The sequence below is a fragment of the Typopeltis vanoorti genome, chromosome 12 (genome assembly GCF_054136105.1).
Source record: "Typopeltis vanoorti isolate ZY-2024b chromosome 12, IOZ_Tvanoo_1.0, whole genome shotgun sequence".
Classification (NCBI taxonomy): Eukaryota; Metazoa; Arthropoda; class Arachnida; order Uropygi; family Thelyphonidae; genus Typopeltis; species Typopeltis vanoorti.
Genome location: NC_143560.1, coordinates 124985887 through 125009196, shown reverse-complemented (window position 1 = coordinate 125009196; position 23310 = coordinate 124985887). Strand labels below are relative to the sequence as shown.

Here is a 23310-nt window from a genome sequence, read left to right as displayed (position 1 = left end):
GGAAGATTGCCAGGCACAAAATTTTCTATTAAGGGATAGATGCGGAATTACAAAGTAGATGATTATGACAAGCTGAGTCAGCTTTCAGCAGCATCATGGCATGAAAATTTGGAGGGGAGAGATGTTAGTACACTGGGGTGGTCAAGGGGTGTTTGAAGAAAACAGTATCGGAATATATATACCTAGAGTCAGAAATATAAATCAGGTAGGAGTTATACAAAAAGAAAGGGTTGTGAAGAGATTATAAAAAGAAGCGATATCAGCATGCCCATGAGCAGTATAAAGCACAGGCAAGAAGGGTTACCTCTTTGATGATGACCAAAGCTAATTACGAGAGAAAGCTAGTTGATGAGACCAAAAGAAACTATAAAGGAGTTATTTTGCTATGTGGCAAGTAACAAGAGGAATGACTATGGAAGGATGAGTTTAAAAAGTGCTGATGGTGGAGAGATAACAGAGCCAAACCAAATAGTTGAATTACTGAGTGCATTTTGCAGGTATGTACCATCTAGGTGGTGACATTGCAATGCCAGATGTGACACTGACTGATAGAATAAAGGTTGAAGAAATTGAGGCGCTTAAAATATTGCAGAACTTCAATATGACCACATCCATGGGATTAGATGGCATATTGGCCCATGTATTGGGTGGACAAGGAGCTGAAGTTCAAAGAGCATATTGCAAAAGGTAACCAAAACAGTGCATCAGATTACAGTGCCGTTGAAGAACACACTACCAAGTGTGTGTGGGGGGGGGGTATTGTTCCCCTATATAAGGCTTTAAATAAGGTCACATATCAATTGTTGCACATAGATTTGGATTCCAGGATTCCATGGAGATGAAGTTGTGGAAAGGATCTAGAGGGAGGCAAGTGCCCAAGATTGTGGCAGATCTTTGGAATTCTCCCTATGAGAATAGACTGACAGTCTGTAAGCTTTAAAAATTAGCTGATAGGTGAAAAAGAGGGGACACGATAGACGCATTTAAGTTATTTAAGGGGTTTTATAGGATTGACACTAAAGACTTTTTTCAGTACCTGACAAGAAGGGAGAAAACAAGAGATCAACAGTGGAAGTTGTATATAAGATTGTTCGCAAGGTTATTAGGACTAGGTTTTTTTGCTTGGAGGATGGTGAATAGGTTGTGAGAGGTGATTGTACATACTTCGTAAGTGAATGAGTTTAACGAGAAGTATGAGAGGTATTGTGTGACAATGAATTGTGTGAATAAATGGATCTTCCACGATGAGTCTTCTGACTCCATGGAGATACCTGTATTATAGTAATAAGATGATCCTTCCCATTCAATAACTGATACTATGAGACCTAAGTTTTCCTGAGTTTGCCATAATTTCCAGCTTTGTAGTTCAGCATGCAACCTATCATACCTGGAACATCTATATAATTAACTACTTCTCAGGAAAGTACATTATGATTAGTGTCACCAAATAGTGGTGAAATAGTATTTTCTTATGCGAGACCCTTTTGATGATATGATCAAATCTAACACTCTTTGACCTTGAATTTCTTTATGCAGCCAAGTGCTTGGGGAAGTTTGGGGAGTACTTCATTGCTGAAAGCAATGTCAAAAATAGTCTCTCAGACTATTATATCTATATGGCAGGGGTAGCCAACTATTTTGGCTCCTTTTGGAGCCAAAATAATTTTGGTAAGATTTAGAAGAGCCGCAACCTTTGACCGATGTAATGGTATGGGAGTAAGTGAATAAGTGTGCATGGCGAGGTTGTAACGAGCTTTTAAGAACTGCTTTGACTAATTCCACATCTAATTTTAAGGAACTTACTAAGAAAATGGATACAAGGAAGGCCTCTTCCTTGTATCCATTTTCAAAATCATTGTTTCAACTTGAAAATTATTCTAAGTGTTCAAAGTAAACTTCATTTAATGTATTTGAATTAAACTTTTTTATTGCAATAACTTTTATTAATCCTGTTTTTCCTCTCTCTCTTCTCTTTGTTTTTTTTTTCCTGGTAGATCATAAAGAGCCGTGTGATGAGTGGATGCGAGTCACGTTGTGGCTACCCCTGTTATGTGGTATCATGAGTTTCTATTCAATCATGTATGAAGGCCAATTTAACACAGTCTGCTAGTCTAACTGCTGTACACTTATGTGTTTGAAATGGTGGCTTTAACAAATTTTAATAGTGATCCCATCTGCAAGGTTCATTAAGGAAGATTTAAATTCTAGCAAAATAAAATATTTTATCAACTAGTTTTGATGTGAAAATATATTTTACTGCAACATACACATGATATTTATATTCTAGTAGTGTAATAGCAAATTAATTAACATGCAATATTTTGGAATTACTCAGAGATGAATTTAACTGATGTCTGTGATAAATTGTTAAAGATACTTTTGTAAAGATAAAAATAAAAAATAAATTAAAAACAGGTGGGGTCTGGTACTGCGTGAAAGTCAAGTCTGATGAACTGTAAATTATTTATTATTACGTGACACCTGCAAGGAGTCCAAAGACTCTGTTGTTTTAAGGATACTTGCGACATAAGACTGAATGATATAATCACGTAATCACAAGATTACGTGATTATACCAGACCGAAATATTTGGTTAAATAAATATCTTTCTTGTGATTACGTGATTATATCATTCAGTCCAAAGACTCATCGAAGGAGGACACCTACTCTACAATTATCTATGCCAATCAATCCACCAACTAATGAACCGCAACTACACCAATGCCATCTACTGCCCATCACCACCACTAGTATTTTCACAGACAATCACAAACATCCATGCCCACGGCAGGATTTGAACCCACAGCCTTTTGGCTTGAGAGTGGATACACTAAAAACTCACCCCAGCATAAATAAGAAAAATTGAAGAATGGCATGATTATTCTTATGGATGACATGAATGCCAACATTGACAAAAGAAATAATGAAGGTGGTAAAACAGCAGGTTATGAAGCATGCGATCAAAGAAATGAGGAGGAGAACTGGGATTTAACGGTAGCATTTTGTGCAATGAATAACCATATGATAAGAATGATAGGAGAAAGCTCTATGACTCCCACCCACAAAAGTCTGTAAACCTTTCATGGGTGAAATCACATACATTAGTAGAGATTAATACATGTAAATACATTAGTATTTTATTAGCATAGATTTTAAAAAAGCTTTTGATTGCATAAAAACATCACCAATAATAGAAGTGCTTAGAGATTATGGTATTGAAAAACAATTTATTAACATAATAAAATATATATTTATGGAAATGATACATCAAATATCATTCTTAATGAAATAAGCAAAAGGAATAAGGCAAGGAGACACCATTTCTCCCAAACTCTTCACATTAATACTGGAAAATATGATGTGCAATTTAGAATGGTCCAATAAAGGAGTCAATATTAATGGAATTAAATTAAATAACCTAAGATTTTCTGATGTTGGAAATTTATTTTTCACTTGGTTAGACTATAATAAATTTAGTTTAATCCTTTATTCAAGTGTAAGCAAACAAAGTTTGCGCCTGTAAATATCTTCAGGACTGAGGTAAGGTAGTGCAACACCAGACAACTCTGAGCAAAGATCACAGTTATGTGATCAAGAAAAAGTATAAAAAAGGCCAACAAAAGCTTTGATGTGATCAAACAGAGTGCATCAGTTGATCTTTGGATTGTAGCCACGTATTTAGATCATTCATATGCAACGAGATGTCGTTCACAAAGGCAAAGTCTGTCATCCACTTCGGATCGTTGAATTCTGCAATCTGCTTCCCCTTGGTTTGCATGAAATGCTGTATTTCGCTCCTTAAGTCAAAAACACTTTTAAGAACCTTCTCTCTGCTCAAAAATGCACATCACTATAATAAACCACATCACCGTGATCCGCTTCACACTCTTGGGTCAAAAACTTTTGGAATTGAACGATGATTCAATCCTCTTGCCCTAATACTGTTGACGACAATCACAATAACTTTCATGACATTCTCAAATTCAATAGTTTTCACGCACGGATTCTCCTGGTGGATTAAACAGTGGTGATGGACGAAATCATTTCCTTCTAGTTCCAGTTCTTTCCGCAGCAGCGCAACAAACCCTTTGTTCTTTTCACCATAGCAGGGGCACCATCGGTTACCACACCCTCGTGGTTGGTTAAGCTAAGGTCGAAACGCTGGAGAGTTTTCTTGGTGGCTTCAAGAATATCAGTGCCTTTCGTCATTCCCTTCATAGGTAAGCACTTGCAGTTCTTCTGTCACATTGAATTGTTGATCAATGCCATGGAAAATGATAGCCAGTTGTGCTTTTTCCTTCACATTTGTGCTCTCATCTAAAGCAAGTGAATATGACGTAAATTCGGACGACCGTTTTTTTAAAGTTCCTTCAATGTCATTGGCAAGTTCTTCGACATGTTGTGCCACAGTTATCCCATGCAAATTCGGTTTTTTAAACACTTCCTTATTATTTGGGTACAGAATATCCCCAGCAGTGATGAGACACTCTTTCACAAACTCGCCGTCCAAGAAGGCTTTCGATTTTTTTAGCAATTTTTTCAGCTATTACATAACTTACTTTGACGCACGCTTCACTCTCTTCCCTCTGGCTTTTAAAATGCTGGCATTTTAAATAAATTTGGAGACTGTTCACTTTGTTCACAAGAAGCCGCCATTGAAGATGATCGAAATTGGATGCATGCTTTGTCTCATAGTATCATTTTATATTGTATTCTTTTGATACTGACACTGACTAACGACAAATTAAACACACTGGCTTATCGTCGATCAGCACAAAAATATATACATTGGTCCACTTTTCATTAAAAGTCAAACAAAAATCACTTGATTTACGCTTTTTACTTGTAGACGCCATAGTGATGGAAGGTGAACCCAAAAAATTATCCAAAATGGCTGTTTAACAATTATTATCCACTGAATATGTCTCATACTAATAAAAAAAAGTCTGGCAATATAAAACACCACAATAGGCTATGATTGACACAATGAACCTGTGTGCGCTTATACACAAATATCACACCGTTCACGACTGACTGTGGATGAGATCCTCTTGTATTTATATGAAAATAACGAAGTATCGAGAACCTTCGAGATGTATCTGGAAGGCACTAGACAGTGCACTCGACCGAACTACTGCTTCAGCCATCTACCTGCAACGTTAGTACTAGTACTAAAGTACCGCTTGGCACTTGTAGATGGCTGAAGAAGCATGTCTACTTAATATTTATTTTTATAGGATTTTATGTAGAGTATCAAATGCACAGCATTCCTTGTGAATCTGGAAAGCATCTTACAATTCTAAATACCGCAGTATAGCTTAGTGGCCTGCGGGCTTCATTGAAATTATTTTTTATTTAATCGTGTTTAATGTTAAGTAGTTATTTTTTCAAAATGGCCAGTGGGCCAAAGCAAAGAGCTCCACAGGTGGCCCGTGCATTGAAGACCCCCTGCCTTAAGGTTTCTATTGGCCTCATCAGCTAGCTTTCTCTCATAATTAGCTTTGGCCATCATCAAGAAGGTCACCCTTCTTGTCTGTGCCTTATACTGCTCATGAGCATGCCGATTGCTTTTCTTTTTTTTTTAAAAAAAAACTTTTCACAATCCTTTCTTTATGTACAACTCCTGCTTTGCTTAATGAAACCATTTGATACTCTACATAAAATCCTATAAAAAATCAATCTAACTCCTACCTGATTTATCTTTCTGACTCTAGAGTAGGTATATATTCTGATACTGCTTTCTTCAATCACTCCTTGACCACCATCCCCATGCACTAAATAACATGTATAGGAAAAATAAATAAAAATATAGTGTGTGTGTGTATAGGATTCAGTTCTATCTATAGTTTCAGGTATCTGGGGGGGGGGCGTAATGTATTCATAAATTCTATTTAACAATTCCTATGGAACCTAAAAAAACATACTATTCATAATCTGTGCTCTTCTCTGAACTATATACTTTGGTGTGAAACTAAATAACTACTCTACTGAATCACATCCAAACACTCAAATTCCATAATGCTTCCTACACAGTCTTCCCCCACCACCTTTCACTATAAGAATTACTAGCATGTTTATATGTATGCTGGATATCAGGCTGACTGAGATGAAAGTATTTTATGCATTCATAGGGATAAGAAACTGAATGCAGCATGAAGCTTCTGTGTACCACTCATTAAAAAAATCCATAATCTACAAGTTTATGTAGTCTACAATTTCTTTTTTAATTTTTCAACCTCTAATTCAAAAACAGTCCAAGATATCAGGACGGGACTTTTTCCACTGTGTAGGAATTAAAATAAATAAATAAATAAATAAATAAATAATGAATGAATGTCCTTTGCAATTTAAGAAAATTCAATTTGAAAAGACATTAAAAATTACTGAAAAAAAAGAGAGCCAAAAGGCTTCACTTCAGTGATGCAAAATTATTCAAATTAATCAAGCCACTTAATTTGAATAATTTTGCCTTGTCGAAGTGAAGCATTTTGGCTCTCTTTTTTTCAGTAATTCTTGGTGCCTTTTGTGATGTGACACCTTTTTTGGCAACTCGTATGGTAAAGTATAAGTTCTGCATCACTTCAACCTGAGTATTTACATATGGGTCTAGCTCCCACTGACGAGACCTCAACAAAGGTCGAAACCGGTGTGGGTAGTAAAACCCCCCCCCCCCATAATGTATAACAGTGTTTCTCAAACTTCAGATATCCGCGTACCTCTTGTTAAATTTTCATTACTGCCAAGTACCCCCTAATTAATTAATAAAAAATTAATTAATTAATTTAAAATATTAATTAAAATTAAATAAATTTTATTTGAATTTATATGTTCATGTAAAAACAAAAAATATGATTTATTTTTAAATTTTGGTTCTCTAGAGATGTCAGACGACACACTCTTATCAATTTCATTTGATCCAGATTCAAATCGTTTTCTTGTTGCTTACAGCTATTGTATTTGCTATATTGCTCTCTTTTGGGGGTTTTATAAATTCGATCTTTAACCAATGATCCATACGTAAGAATTTGAAAGCTAAAAAAAATACTATATTTACTCGAATATAACCAACTCGAATATATCAAAATTAAAGCTAAAAAATCGTATGGCGAGATATGTGCGGGAATTTTCGGAAATTAAAGTTTTCAGAAAAAAACTGAAAATGGTGCGACTTACCAAGAAGCTCCTACTCGCTATCACTACTTTTGGCATTGAGAACAGTTTCTTTGTGTGCATCATTAAAGTCATCTACCCAAATAGCGTCATCTTCTTTCCAATTATTTCAAACAAAAATTACCAGTGATTTACAAGACTTGAGATACATAGAGCAGCGAAGAACTGCATATGATTGGTGCGGTATTAACAAAAGATCGCGCGACCCAAAGACAAATTAGCATTTCAACAGTCGAATTGAAATGCTAATTCCCTTCAACCGAATTCCATAATATCTGGAACACATTCACTATATATTTCTTAATTTTAACACATTAATGACAGGGGTGGTGTCAAGCAAAACCATATGTTCCACTGGCAAGTGGAATATGGTTTTGCTTGGCAGTTTCTGTTAGAGAGGGGATGCAATTCATTAGTTAGTGCAGTTTTATCCTGGTTGTCTCTAATTGCACTTTGTTGAAAAATGACTTTTAATTATGCATAGTCGAAAATTGCCACGTACCCCCCTAACAACCTTTCGCGTACCTCCCCGGGGATACACGTACCACACTTTGAGAAACACTGATGTATAACATCATACACTTCTGCTAGGAGATGTGTTTTACATTATGGGAAATACTAAAGATAGTGATCAGAACTTACCCAACCTTTACTACGCGTTGACCCTGTCATGAAAGGTTTGCTTATGCTTGGATCTGCCGAAACTTTTATAGATTCTATATTCGGCACGAAACTCTTGTAGTTTCAACATTCAGCTTTCAAATAATGTTGGATTCAATATCCACTTCATTTGAATAATTTAAAATCACGTTTTTTTAGTTTGTTTTTTTTTTTTTGAGTATTCTACAGAATCTCTTACATTAATAGATAATAGACCCACAGAATCCCATTCCCTACTGAACAGAATTAGCCAAGCTGAAGAAATTAGTTTCAAAAATGTCCTAAGTATCAAACTGGCATCTGTATAGCTCAGCAGAAATGGTGTTTGCTTCTGTAGAGCTAGGTGCTACTTAAATAAAGTCCATTGTAGGTTTGATTCTTGTTGATGACTGGAGGGACTTACCAGGCTTTTTTCCTTCCTGGTCCTGAATTAGTCAATTTTTGGAATGACTAATTCATTCCTGAATTAGTCATTCCAAAATGCATCTCAAAAAAACTCACTATCGCTGATATGTGTTCAGGTTTAGGGCCAGAAGATGACGCTTATCTCTTTTACTCTCTCTCTCTCTCCTGAAATCCTTGGTTCATTAGTAGCTTGGGTTCACTATCCAGTGAAAGCTTGAATGGAGACTGGCTGCCTATCTCTCTTTAAAAAAGTTACAGCTAAAACAGCTCTACCTACTCCTTATGAGAAATAAAAAGATGTTAAAGTATACTGCCAACTATTATTATTATACCCTCCATGAGTCGACAAACTCATCGTGGGAGGTTCATTCAACCGACAACATATTTATCATACAGAATCTTAAGTCCTTAACACTTCTTGCATTAACAACACATTCTAGTAATGCATTCCATTCATTGACAATTGTCCATGTAAAAAATCTACTCCTCACACCTTTCTTCACCACACTTTTACATAACTTCCAGGAATGATCTCTGGTTCTTCCCCTCTCACCTTCTACTCATTTTATAATCCCCTCTAGATTAATCTGATAAAATCCTCTCACTAATGTAAACGTCTATCATATCACTTCTCTTCTTCCTATCCACCAAATTCTGCAATCCACATCTCTTCAACCTCTCTCCATAGCCAGCATTACAAACTCCTGATATTGTCTTAGTCGCTCGTCTCTGGACACTCTCCAATGTCTCCACATTACATTGAAATCCAGGTGACCAGATCTGAACACAACAGTCCAAGTGTGGTCTTACCAGTGCATTATACAGTGGCACAACCACTTCCTTATCCTTGCATGTTAGAGTACTTCTTATCCTAGCAGCACTATGATGTGCAACCTTTGCAACCCTAGCAATATGCCCTCTTAACTTCAGTCTACTGTCAACCATCACACCCAAATCTCTAATCATCCACTTCCTGCAGGACAGCGCCATTGATATAGTACACAGCCTTATATTTCTGCACTCTAAAATGTAACACCTTGCACTTATTGATATCAAAACTACAACCCCACTCTTGTCCAAGTACGGTTTCATATTCCACAATAAAGATGCCCAAATTCTTTCAAGTATGCTTGCATCTTCATAATCTGAGCACTCACTTGCAGAGTGGACTGGCAGCCAGTGCTTGAATCAACAGATAGGTCTACTACCAACAGAGAGACAAACAAAGCAAACACGTCTCAATATACGATTTTTATCAAAAACAGAAAAAAATAATATTGTTCCTTTTTTTTTTTCAATCATCACAAAAATCGCCAAACTTGCTTGTAAGCACTAACAAAAAAAGTAGCCAGAACAACAAACCAGTTCACACAGGATGATGCCACTTACCCACGATGAGTCTTGACTCCATGGAAACCTGAATAATAATAATAATATCCTTTTACAGTTAAACTGCTAACTAAATTCTGTGGAAAAGCCTTCCTCATAGAGCATTCCACAAGAACTACAACATTCAGCCCTTCAAGAAGAATATCAACATATTGCTTTGCTCCTGTCGTGGATGGAGGGGGGGGGGGATCAGAAATGTATCAGAACATTTCATTTCTATTTTTTTTTTGTTTTTTTATAAATGAATATAAAATAAGGCAATTATAACATCATATACAAGACATGGGTGCACACTATCTCTTATATGAATCCCATTATAAAGAAAAGCGATATTAAATCTGATATTAAAATTAGAGTCAAGATTAGAGCTGAGATTAACATCTCAGCTCTTTATCTAATTTTCTGATAACTGTGCAGGATGAAAATCACCAAACAACTTTTCAGGGAGAGACAGAAGTAATGATTCCAATTTAAATTAGGCATAATTTTCTTTGAATTGTTCATATTTAAAACTGCTTCTGTTGAAAAAGCAAGCCTTTTTGTTTGGTCTCAATACAATGTTGTGCAATTTTCCACAAAATAGCCACCCTTCTAAGCAAATAACATGGATTACATTTGAAAGAATCTAGTAAACCCCAGCTAAAAACAGAAGCTAAATTGACTTTTGTGGTTGCTAAGAAATTAGAAAGTTTGTTGATAAAAAATATGTGGGTATTAGGTGATATTTCAAGATTTTATCTATAGGTATGGAAATGGCAGAACCATATGGAATAGGAACAATGCATTCTATTACCATATCCTTGAGTGTAGGAAAGGAGTCTAACCGATGAATGTGATAAAGATAATAGCCATCTGAATTCATTCAAGTTTTGACAGCAAGCAGCTCTTGTTGTAAAAATGAAGGAGAGGAACAAATGTTACACGTTCTATTAAAAACTTAACCACTCAGATTTTGGGAAGTATGAGGAGTAAAACTTTGACACATGTATCTTCAAATAAAGGTTGGATGCCAATATACATTGAGTGACAAAGTACTAGGGCGAAACATGTAAGTAGAGTTTCCAAGAAGGACAAAATTCCACAACTCTCCTTTTACATGGTAAACTAAATATGTGGATGTAGGCTGTCAATTCAGTGCAGGAAGGTGATTCATTCATTTTAGAATGAGGCCAAATAGCAAATATATAATCTAAAAACCCAGAAAGAGGATTGAGGATGAATAGTTAAAAACAAAAAGTATCTTCAAGATGGTTTAAACAATAAATGATAATTCATTGTTTAAACCATCTCACCCATCTGGAAACAGAGGACTCCAGATGGGCGAGTCCTCAGTCTGTTTATAGATCTTATTTTTTCCAGCTAAAATACCCTAATTGTATAATGAATTGAAGCATCTGTAACATTTAGAGGGATATCATCACACAGAATGCAAATAGTATTAAGCCAAGGAGATTTTAAAGAACAGAGAAATGTCAAAGCTGATTAAAGTATGAATAGCTTCTAAGGAAATATTTGATATTTTCTAGAAAATGTGTAGAATCCCTGACAAATGATCTGCAGTGACCAATATGTACACTTAATACATGGATAATGAATTTAAGGCCCCTCTATATGTACGAGGTTTGATACAATTCACAATGGATTTCACAGGGTAGTCTTCTTTATTTACTTTGGAAGATCACATGAGCATGTAATTTCTTCACTGTATTGTCATCTCAGCTAACAACTTCATTAATCTTTATTCATCTGTTTAATCTGTGTTTTGGTAGGGATATAATTTATTTCTTGAAAAATAGATCTCCATTTACAGGATGCATCTATCTTCCTCTGGTAATCATCTTTATCCATTACCACTGCAGCTTTTAAAGTAATATACGTCTCTCCCCCCCAGTGAAATAAGTGCGTGGACTTCTATACTAGCAGGGGCGGCTCGTGCATAGGCACTGTGGAACTGCAGCACCCTTAATTTTTCTCGATATATAAATATATTTCTTAATTTATTTATATTTGCTTGTAATATTTAATTTTATCATCAACAATCCTATACAATTCTCTTATTTTGTATAAGAAAAAATAATAAAAATCCATCTTAAAGCACTTAGGAAGGGGGGAAGGATGCTAGCAGCACTGTGTTTACCACAGTCATATTGCTATGCGCACAAGCATATGCACGTCATAGTGACATGTGAGCTATTAGCTTAATGCGGCACTGTCCTTCGTGCAGTTCCACTATTGTTTATATGGAGTTTGTGCCAGTAGTAGAGTGTTCATAGTGCTTATCATGTTTACTCCGTCTCTTTAAATATTTGGACGTTACAATTAAAGACATAACATTTGTTATAGTTTTTATTTTAGAACATTATTGGGGTTATGATAATGGATTTTATTTTTAAGTAATTTTGAATTATACCAAACTGTATAATTTTATCGATAATAAACAATATTGTTTCATGTTTAATTTTTTTTTTAATTTTTACCATAATTCTGATATTTTATCCAAACACGTAGACACTGTACTTACAGTGTGTATGTATATTTTGAAAGTTGCAGCACCCCCACGATTTCAAGTCACAAGCCGCCACTTGGCTTTAAACAGCAAAGTATCTACTTCAAAGCATAGTTTGTTATTATTTGAAAAACCAGTGCATGCATGCGAACACTTGCGCACAGATGCTGCACTTTTTCTATTCAAAAGACCTACTGAACAGCAATCAGTATCCATTTAGACCTCAAGCACAGTGGACACAATTATAAAGGTTAAAGAGTTCACAGAAGACAATCTACAGCAAAAAGAGACATACTACTGATCTCACTTGATGTACAAGGTGCCTTCAATTGTGTGGTGGCCAGCCATAATTAATCAATTAACATATCTGAAATATCCACTTTTGTCCACTTTGGATGTCAGGAAAACTAGAATTACTGCAAGGAAATTTTTTAGGACTTGCAGATGTGATGGACATCATCAGGGGAGATAAATGTCAGGGCATGACACTAAGCATGAAGCAAGAGTTGGTTTCCTTCTTAGCAAAAAAGCTAGAAGGGCGCTGCTCGACTACAAACCAGTCAATGAAAGAATCACAGCAGCAAGATTTCAAGCAAAACCATTTAATGTATCAATAGTCAAGATATTGCTGGCCTGGTTGGCCGAGTGGTCAGCATATCCGTTCTCCAGTCAAAAGGCTGCGGGTTCAAATCCTGCCATGGATGTTTGCGATTGTCTGTGAAAATACTAGTGGTAATGTTGGGTGGTAGATGGTGTTGTTGAAGATGAAGATGATGATAGTTGTGGTTCGTTGTAGTTGGTGGATTCAGTGGTGGAGACAGAGTTGTAGAGTAGGTGACCTCCTTCGTGGAGGTGTTATGTAATAATAATAATAATAATAATAATAATAATATACACCCACATCTGACAGCACAGGTGAGGATATGGACTTATTTTACAGAGATCTGATGGAGACAATAGAAACAATACCAGAGTAACCCCCACCATGAGGTAGGCTGACTATGCTACACCCTGTCGACGGTACTAATTAGACAAGAAACATTGAAGTTAGTACAGGAGACAAGAATGTTGAAGATAAGAAGGGCTACATCAGAACAAACTGAGGACTAATATAGAAGAAAGTGTAATGAGGTGAAAAAAGCAGTCAGAATGGATAAGATGAAATGGTTAGAAGCCCAATGCAACAAAATAGAAAAGCACTATGGAGAGCATAAAACTAGGGAGGGATACAAAATGATCAGAACCATTAATAAAAGGTGGCAACCAAAACAGATCACAATTAAAGATGAAAAACGCAAAGTATTGATGAATAAAATAAAATTGTACATCAGTGGACGAGATACTGTAGTGAGCTATATGAAGAAAAACTAGAGTTAGAAAATTGATTGAAGAATTGAATCATATCACCACCAGGTAATGATAATGACGTTGACATTTTAAGAGGAGAGGTAGAAAAAGCAATAGGACGGTTAAAACACAAGAATCCTGGTAATGATAACATCACTGGAGAAATTATTAAATATGGTGGTGGAAGTATGGTTATAGAAATGTAGCAACTACGTAATATGGTATGGAAGGAAGGGAAAATGCCAGAGGAATGGGTGAAATCGATATCAGTGACATCATATAAGAAAGGAAATAAGCTAGAATGCAAAAATTATAGAACAATTGCTTTGACAAGTCACTTTGGTAAGGCAATAATGATGATATTGACAGAAATATTGAGAACACAATTGGAAGCATACCTTGCAGACGAGCAAGCAGGATTTAGGAAAGATATAAGTACAATTCAACAGATTTTGACAATGCAGTTAATAGCAGAGAAAGCTAGGAGAAAAAACAAAAACACACACATATTTTATATATATATATACACACACATATATATATACTTGCTTTGTATATACAATGTCAACCAGAAAGTGACATTAGCAGTGCTAGAATTCTATGGAATTGACAGAAAACTAATAGTTATTCTAAAAGATGTTTATAAGGTTGCAGCAGTTAGAATAGATGATTTGGGGAAATAGTTTAGAACAAACAGAGGTACCACAAATCTGAAGGCCATGGATAACATCTGGAAAAGTAAAGTGATCAGCCTACAAATGAAACTAAGAGTACTGGAAACATGCAGGGGGATCCAATATCATCAAGCATTTTCATCACCCATTTAGAAAAAGCAATGGATAAAATGAAGGAAGATGCAAAATGAATATCAGTACATGGGATGAGAATTAACAATCTGGAGATTTGCAGATGACATTATTGAAGAAGACAAAAGAGAACTACAAAAAATATTGAAACTGTTAAATGAGGAAGGGAAGAGATTAGGACTTATGAACTTGTAAAAAACAAACACAATGGTATTTGGTGAGAAGAATATGAAACAAAAGATACAAGAGGAGGGAATTGGTATAGAAAATGTAGAACCATTCACATATTTGAGAAGTAAAATGACATATGATTTGGACTATAAAAATGAAATGAAGATTAGGATTGCAAAGGGAAGAATAAATCTGAAGGCTATGGATAATATCTGGAAAAGTAAAGTGACCAGCGTGCAATGTATTTAGCAGTACATTGCTAAAAATGTATTTAGCAGTACACTGCTAAAGATGCATGTTTTCAAAGTACTGCAAACATGCATCTTTAGCAGTGTATTGCATGGATCTGAAACATGGGTAATAAATAAGGAATCAAGAAAAAAAATTTTGGTATTACAAAGAACTTGTTGCAGGAAGATTCTAAGAATAGGAAGGGTACAGAAAATCACAAATGAAGAGCTCTATCGAAAGATACAACCGAACATCTACAGAATGAGTGAGGACTGGAAGATAAAGCCATTCATGTTTGGTATTATGGATGGTGTAAACAGAAGAGGTAGACCATACAGAGAATGGATAAATGACAACTGGTGTGGAATGGGTTTACAGAAACTATGACACTCCACTGGATAAAGAAAGGTGGAAGAAGATCGTGAAGAAGGCATTGGACACCAATGGACAGTTGAGCTCATGGTTCGTGATGATGATAATGATGAAATGTCCAAAAAAACCTACTCTAATTTACAAAAAAATATTTTGCAGACAGAAGAGCAACCGTGGCATTGAAAATCACAGCTGTAACAAAAGAAGTCAAATGAGGCTGCCTGCAAGGTTCCTGCTGTAGACCAGGTTTCTGGAGCATCCAGTATGACTCATTAATAAGACTTCCTTTCACTATTGAAACAAAAGTCACAGCTTTCGCTGATGATAATGATTCGGGGATGCAGTTAGAAGAATGGCCAATGAAGAACTCTTTAAAATTGCAGAGTGAGCACACGAGAAGAACATTATCCTCAATAGCACCAAGTCTGAAGTGCTCCACATCTCATGTAAAAAATCAAAACAATCTGTAATGTTCTTCTTAAACAGGGAAGTTAGAGGTAGCCAGTGAGCTAAGATACCTAGGAGTAACAATAGATGAAAAATTTACCTTCAACAAGCACATCTCGTATGTTGCCGAAAAAAAGCTTACAAATAGACCTAAGTAGGCAAGGATAACGTGGGGATTAGGCCAATAAATGCTGAAAACAATACATGCCAGCTATACTACCTCTGATATCTAATGCTGCACCTGGAAACATGCACTAAAATCAAAGAAAAACCAACAAAAGCTATACAAGAGTTCAATACCTTATAGCCGTACAAATAATTAAAAGATATAGGGCAAAATCTTTCGAGGTAGATTGCATTATTGCTGGTCTAACACCAATCTGCTTGAAAATGCAAAAATTCTCTCTTATATATGAAGGCTCTTCCAGAAGATATAATGGAAACTCCAACATCGATCTAAATTGATACAAACATACACTTCAGTACAGTAAATGGCCTCACCCACCAAAGAAAACATTAAGGAGAAGGAAAGTTCTAAAAGTGATGATTTCCATATATACAGTGACAGAAGCAAAACCAAAGGGAACGTCAGTTGTTCTTTCATTGCATATAACAGACAGTCCATTATACAAGAACACTGCTCAAGACTGCCAAGCAGAACAGCTTACTATAGTTCATTCACTTATATATCTCTGAGAATTAGAACCTAACACCTCTCATCAAAAGAGCAACAATTCACAGTGACAGTAGAAGCACTATACAGGGTGTTCGGGATAAATTTGACATATTTATAATTAATTATATTTTTCCGTAAGTTACATGTATTAACACACACTTCTCTTCATTTAAAAGTTTGGACCCTTCTTCATTCATATACAAGATGTCAGAAAGGATGGATAGCTGGAACCCACCTGAATCATGGAAGAGAATAACTTGTATCATGATGATTCGTGCCCGCCATCAAAATAAGGATATTACGACTGCTGCCCAATGCTCCCTGAATACAGTAAAAACAATCAGGCATGAACTAGAGACTTGCAATGGTGACTACGAGGATGTAGCAAGAAGAAAGATCCCTAGCAGACGATCTGATTGCGTTCGTACAGCAGAATTCCTCGCAAATCTGCAGGAACAGGTGTTGAAGAACCCTGGCATTGGAATTCGGGCTTTGTTTGTGGAGTTGCTAACTGTAGTCAAGCCCTGGATAACAAGGGTAGCCAATGGTAGGCCGTATGTATGGCAGCAGGATTCGGCCCCTTGCCACACCTCTGGGAAAAGTCAAAAATGGTTGTCTGAAAATTTCTACGACTTCACCAGTCCAAATGTTTGGCCTCCAAACTCCCCAGACCTTAACCCCATGGATTATTTTGTATGGGGCGCAGTTGAAAAAGACACCAATCGCACTTCCAGTAATACAAAAGCCCAGTTAATGGATAAAATTAAAACAGTTTTTGCGGCCCTTCCCAGGGAGACTGTAGCATCAGCTTGTTCGAGGTTCCGAAGCAGAATTGAAGCTGTGATCGATGCTAATGGTGGTTATTTTGAGTAAATCTTGTTGATAGTATTGTAATTAACTCTGCCTGTAATGTTTTTTTGTCAATTCATTAAATTTAATAGATACAAAGAAGATTTTCTTTTTTCTTACGAAACTGTCAAATTTATCCCGAACACCCTGTAGATGGCATAAAAAAAATAAATAAATAAAAATAAAATTAAAAAAAAACCATACAACATTAACAGAACAGACAAGAAATCTAGTTTGAAATCTCAATGTAAATGGATGGGAAATCAAGTTCTTCTGGGTGAAGGCACATACTGAGGTAGCAGGAAACGAGACAGCAGATTAGCTGGCTAAAGAAGGGGCTATAAATAAATAGTTAGAAACAAGTTACGAAAATTACTAAAAATCTGCTATAGAAATTGCAGAAAAAATAAGCTCAAACTTATGGGAATAAGAATGGAAAACATCGAAAACTGGATCAACCACCAAAGGAATTTTGACAAGTATCAGAAGCAGACTCTAGCTGAAAAAACACACCATCTCTCCAGGTTTAACCATACTACTAATGGGAAATGGAAAATTAAGACATTACCTACACAGATACCATATCCTGGAATTGCATAATGCATTTGTTGTCCAGATCTTCAACAGACTGTTGATCATTTACTTTACAACTGTCAGCTACTGGACTCCAATGAGATGTCCCTAATACAACACATCACTTCTGGAGACGAGTGGCCAGTGTCAAAACAGACTTATCCAAAAGTATTACTGAAAATTATTTAATTTTGCCAATATGATCAACTTCCAGTCATTGTAATGTAACATAAATTACAGATATTGTGTGATGAATATGTACATATAGATAAAAAATATAAAAATTAACAACACTTGGAAGCTACATGTAATATATGCATTGGAGCGTGTAGGAAATAAATTACCTCCTGGTAGGAACACGCACACACACAATCCAAAATTAGAACTAGTTCTTGAAAGTTTTTTCAGTTGCTTATAAATTAAAGAGACCAAGAAATTATATTCTTTTAATCCTTTATCCAAGCATAAACAATCAAAGTTTTCGCATGAAGAATCTTCATAACTAAGATACTTGTACACAGAGGCTAGAGACTTAGTATTGTGCTTTGCATCACCAATATACAAGCAGCCCACTCATGAATATACTTCACATGTAAACTTTGCTTGCTTACACTTGGTATTTCTTTAATTTATTGTTATCTTTAAACAGGCTGCTATATTTCTAGACTCAAGGATACTGCAATAGAAAACACTGTCCCTATCCCATATGGTTCTGGCATTTCTGAACCTGTTGGCAAAATCTTGAAGTATCACTAAATATCCACATATTTTCCTATCAACAAAATTTCTAATTTCTTACCAAACACAGAAGACAAAGTCTAGCCTCTATCTGTAGCTGAGGTTTACCAGATTCTTTGTGAACATAATCTATTCTTTGGACAGGTCAGCTATTTTGAGGGAGAGGGGAGAAAGAGAAAGATGAGCAAACGTCAGTACTATACTGAATACTTTAAATCTCCTAGCCTAGTCTTGCACAACATAGTACTGAGACCAAACACAGTATTCTTTGGAATGAGACACCTTCTCCACAGCAGTTTAAAACATGAACTTCTCTTGAAAGAAAGTTCTGAAGGTCAGTTTTCAGTATAATTTGAAACTGAATTATTGTTCTTCCTAGAGAGAAAAAAAAATGCTTGGGAAATATCACAAATGATTTGATTAGATATTTCATATAATCCTTCTGTCATATGACACTTGCCATTACTGGTTATATTGGTTATGTTGTATTTGACTTATCTTCTCTTTGAATTGTTTGTCCTGCTACTGTTAGTTTCGGTATGAAATGCTTGTACTAATTTCATTGAAGTGATTTACTATTTTTAACATCATGTTTTTTTTTCTCAATTACTGTATCACAGATATCATTAAAATTTAAAAAATATCAATTAAAAAATATCATTTTGGTTGAATTGGTTTTGCAATTTTTAGCAAAAGATGACAATTAAATAAAGTTGATTGATGGGAAGTAACATGAATAAATTTATATAGAATAGGAGAAATTAGTCACCCACTAAACTTGCTATATACAAGAGTTTTCAAACCAATTTTAACTTATGGATCTGAGAGATGGGGTAGAAATAACAGTTGAAAAAAGACTGGAGACCAGTCAAAGGTTCAAAAAAAAAAAAAGAAAGAAGTGAACAGATGCCATTCATGGCAGAATCACATGAAGAATCAGAAAGGAAGAACTTGACATTGTTAGCACTCAGGAATGTGCGATCAGCGCTAATGTCAGGTGGTATGGTCACCTAAACAGAATGGATGAGCAAAAGGTTGCAAGCAGGTGTTTGATGTCAGGAAAAATACCCAGAGAGAGAGAGAGAGAGAGAGAGAGAGAGATCTAATTAGACTGATACAATTAGCCTTGGACCAAAATATAAGATTGACAATATTACAGCTGACAAATAACAGATTAATTTGAAGGAAAATTATCAATTGGAAGTTACTAATAAACTTATTGTGTAGTATTATCATAGTATATGTACATCCTTTTCATTCATGAATGAAAATAATAGTAACAGTAATAATAATAAAAACTTACCTGTACAGTAAGGTCCCCTCCCCCCCTTGGTTAGTAATAAATGTAGTTTAATCCTTTATTCAAGTGTAAGCAAACAAAGTTTCCACCTGAAGTATCTTCAGGACTGAGGCAACTCGTGGTAAAGGTGGACCAAAAAAAAAAACTTCCAATGTCCAATAACAGATTTCCCAACACACGTCAGCTACATTTAGAAATGATATGTTATCCTTATCCTTCTGAATTTACAAGAAAAAAAAAAAAAATGATGAGAACTTGGGATCTTAAGTAGTATCAACTATTGTACAAATATATAATAGTGGTGCAGACTATAAAAACGGATAAGAGCAAGATTTTTTTTTTTTTCGAACCTCTTGCAAAATATGTCTGCCGAATTGGGCCTATATTTAAAGCAGAAATCCTAAAAAGTTTTCGTATTTCTAATAGAGAAATTAGAAGAATGATCAAGTTAAATAAAACTTGAAAATTCGATTTGGCTATGAGCAAGTAAATCACATTACTAGTACTGAAAAAATGTGATGAGTGGATAAAAAACGTAGGTGAAGAGCAGAATCCAACATGCTGGCTTTGAATCATTCAGTTGATCATGAGGGGGAAAAGGAAAAACGCACATGCAGAAAATTAAAGGAAATGTGTAGACTACGTAATGAAGAAATAATTAAAAAAAAAAAAAAGAACTGCTTATATAATGGCAGTTGCATTTATGTTTCAGCGGAGTTCAACTGTTAAAGAATATAACCACCTAATAAAAGTACAAGCAAATTTTCAAGAATTTCTCATACTAAATTTCGTAAGTGTACATTAATATTTATTAACTACTCAATTTTTAGTTCATGTATCAAAAAACAGACGCATAGTTGCTTTTTTTTTTTTTTTTTTTTTTTTTTTTTTAACTCTGTAAGAAGCAAAAAGTTACTTTCTGTTGGGTGCCTATACGTAATGTTATTTTCCCCCAATCTCATACGAGTAAATAGCTCCAATTAATTGGATGATGTTTACAGACGCATGTCTATAGTTTGAGTTAATATAATTACTAGTTTAGTTTTAGTGGTATTATAAAACCGCCTCCCAGATGACATTAAAAAATTGGCTGTGACAAGATAAAAATAATTAAGAAATAGAGAAATCACAGCTCCAGAGCACAACTTGACACGCCATACACACAATTGTCCAAGAGCTAGTAGCCAATCCACAATGAAGGTAACTTCATCCACGAAATTGAAGTACTAACGGAATTATATACGAGTGGGCAAGTTTTGCTATAGTATAAGAATAGTTCAACGTTCACAGAAAATACTTATGTCATGGGGAGTTTGCTTTGGCATTGCAGAAATAATCTGTGCTGCAAAAATTTAACTGCTAAACAGAAATGAACGAGTATTTTCATAGGGTAATAAAAGAACTTTACTAAATACTGAAATACACATTAGATGTATCTAAAAAAAAAAATACACTATAAAATACACAAGTTTTGCAATGTCCACCGCAGTGTAATAAGCTAAAACCCAAGAAAAGGGTGATTATACAGCTCTCGGTTCTCCGCCCCGTTGTTTACGTTCTATTCCAAGGCTACACGGTGCACACGCTCGCTTTCACTGCCGTTCACTGCATATGGAAAAGAACTGCTCTGATTATAACCTGGACCATTTTCATAATACTATTTGTGTGCTAGAAATTATTTGCATAAAGATACAGATTAGTAAATATCACACACACACAAAAAAAAAAAATCTGATTTCTGACTGCATTGGAGCGCACAAAGGTCTCGAACTACAACCTTGCTACATCTCATACACTACTCGTTTTCAAACTGCAGTCTAACGGTATATAAGACTAACTGTTTCAGCGCATGGAGAGATTACAACCGCATGAATGTAATTCTCGCTGCAGGACGTTTTAAGAAACTGAAAGTAAACAGCAACTGTGCTGTATTATAGTTACTCGGATCTAATCTATGTGGCTGTTAAACGTAACTTAAGCCTATCCATCTTAAATAACAGTATATCATTCTTACCATGCTTAACGCCTCCAACTTGGCTTCGATCTCCCCTGCATCATGTTCCTATTTTACACTTACACTTCCAAGCGCGGACTGCTTCGATGTAAATGTGTTCTCCAATGGAAGATCAATCGTCATGTATCGATCCAAGCGTCCCAGAAACCGCGTGCAAATCACTGGTGGTAAAAGCCCACAGCTGTGGCGTAGTAAAATATTTTGCTGCTGTTGCAATCCTTGCTTTGCGACCATTTCGCGCATGCCAATCAAAGTAAGATAGCCAATCAACATAAAGGTTTTGAACGCCTTAGTACTTTCATTTAATGACGTATTAGGGTGGGTTCTTTAGTACTGATGGGAAGCGCATCGGTTCATTATAGTATTTTTGAATAGCTTAAAAAAAAGTTATATATTTATATTTATAAAGTACCTCAAAAATGTGTCAATTTAAAGATAAATGAATTCAACCCGGCAAGTTAAGCTTTACTGTTTAACTTTTCAACATAATTTGACACAATTAAGCATGTGAAAATACACATCATTCTGTCAAACTGAAATTGGGAGTTTGCAGTTTCACACAGACATGTTCTGAAAAACTGGATAACTAGATTAGTTTTTAATCAACTTTGAATATCCATTTTTTACAGGATAAAAATTTCATACAATCAAAATAAGCCGAAATACAATATGAAATTACTGTTTTGAATAAATGAAATGATTTTCGAAACGAATTCAAAATTCGTGATGAAATATCCTGATGTCCTGTTGAGTAAGCATGTTTAGAAAATAAAATAAATAATATCTTGACAAAAATTATTAAATCAATTGTATATTTGTTCTCGACATAATTTTTTCACTATTTCTATTTTGAGCCTATTTTAAAAGTATTTTTTCTAAGGCGCTGAAATCACTTTTTTATTGAATTAGGTGATTCGCAGAATTCTTTTTTTCCCTTAAAAAAGCTCATTTGATCATGGTTTAAATAAAATGAAGAAAAATAAATTTTTTTGCATGAAGTACATTCAGTATCTATGAAAAGAAGTACAGTATTTATAAAAAGTGCTTAGATTTTCACATCCAAATTATTATTATTTTATATATATTTTTACACTGTTGAACAACGCTGGCTCAAGCTATGAACAAACTACATGGCTGTGTTCAATGCTCCTACATGTTAAAAGAAACCACTAGCAAAATACAGTTATTGCAATAATAATATATCCCCCTCCACACACATTCAGGACCCTACTTTAGATCTCTTTTCAGGAGTGCCTAAGCTATCCGTAAATTTTCGGACTGTCTGTCCAAAAAATATTAAGAATTTTTTATATTAAGAAAAAAAAAGAAAATATTAAGAAAAAAAATATATATATATATATACATACTTGCTTCACACTTCGAATTCTAGTTTTTTTTTTTTTTTTTTTTTTTTAAGGATTAGATCGAAATTACTTTTTTTGATCGTCTTTTGAACTTGAACTGTTTTTAAAAAAAAATACCAAAAACGTATGTTAGATCAATCGCTCGATGCTGTTGGCACACTCTCCCTGGATGAGTCTTTGGACTCCCTGGAGGTGTCGCATAATAATAATAATAATAATTGCTTTAAAAGTAATTTCATTAATATGTTTTTTTTTGTCTTTTTTTGTAATTCATTGATGAAAACAAAATACAA

At 35.0% G+C, this 23310-nt stretch overlaps 1 protein-coding gene across 6 annotated transcripts in view; it reads right to left on the bottom strand.

Annotated features, from left to right (window-relative positions):
• The window catches only part of LOC150101210 (nuclear factor 1 X-type-like), a 675427-nt gene extending 653617 nt beyond the window's left edge, over nucleotides 1-21810 (bottom strand). For all 6 annotated transcript variants that reach the window (XM_090401618.1, XM_090401622.1, XM_090401623.1 and 3 more), the window contains exon 1: nucleotides 21654-21810. The gene's annotated coding sequence lies outside the window, so the exon portion shown is untranslated. The remainder of the gene's footprint in view (nucleotides 1-21653) is intronic.
• Nucleotides 21811-23310: the final 1500 nt, after the last annotated feature.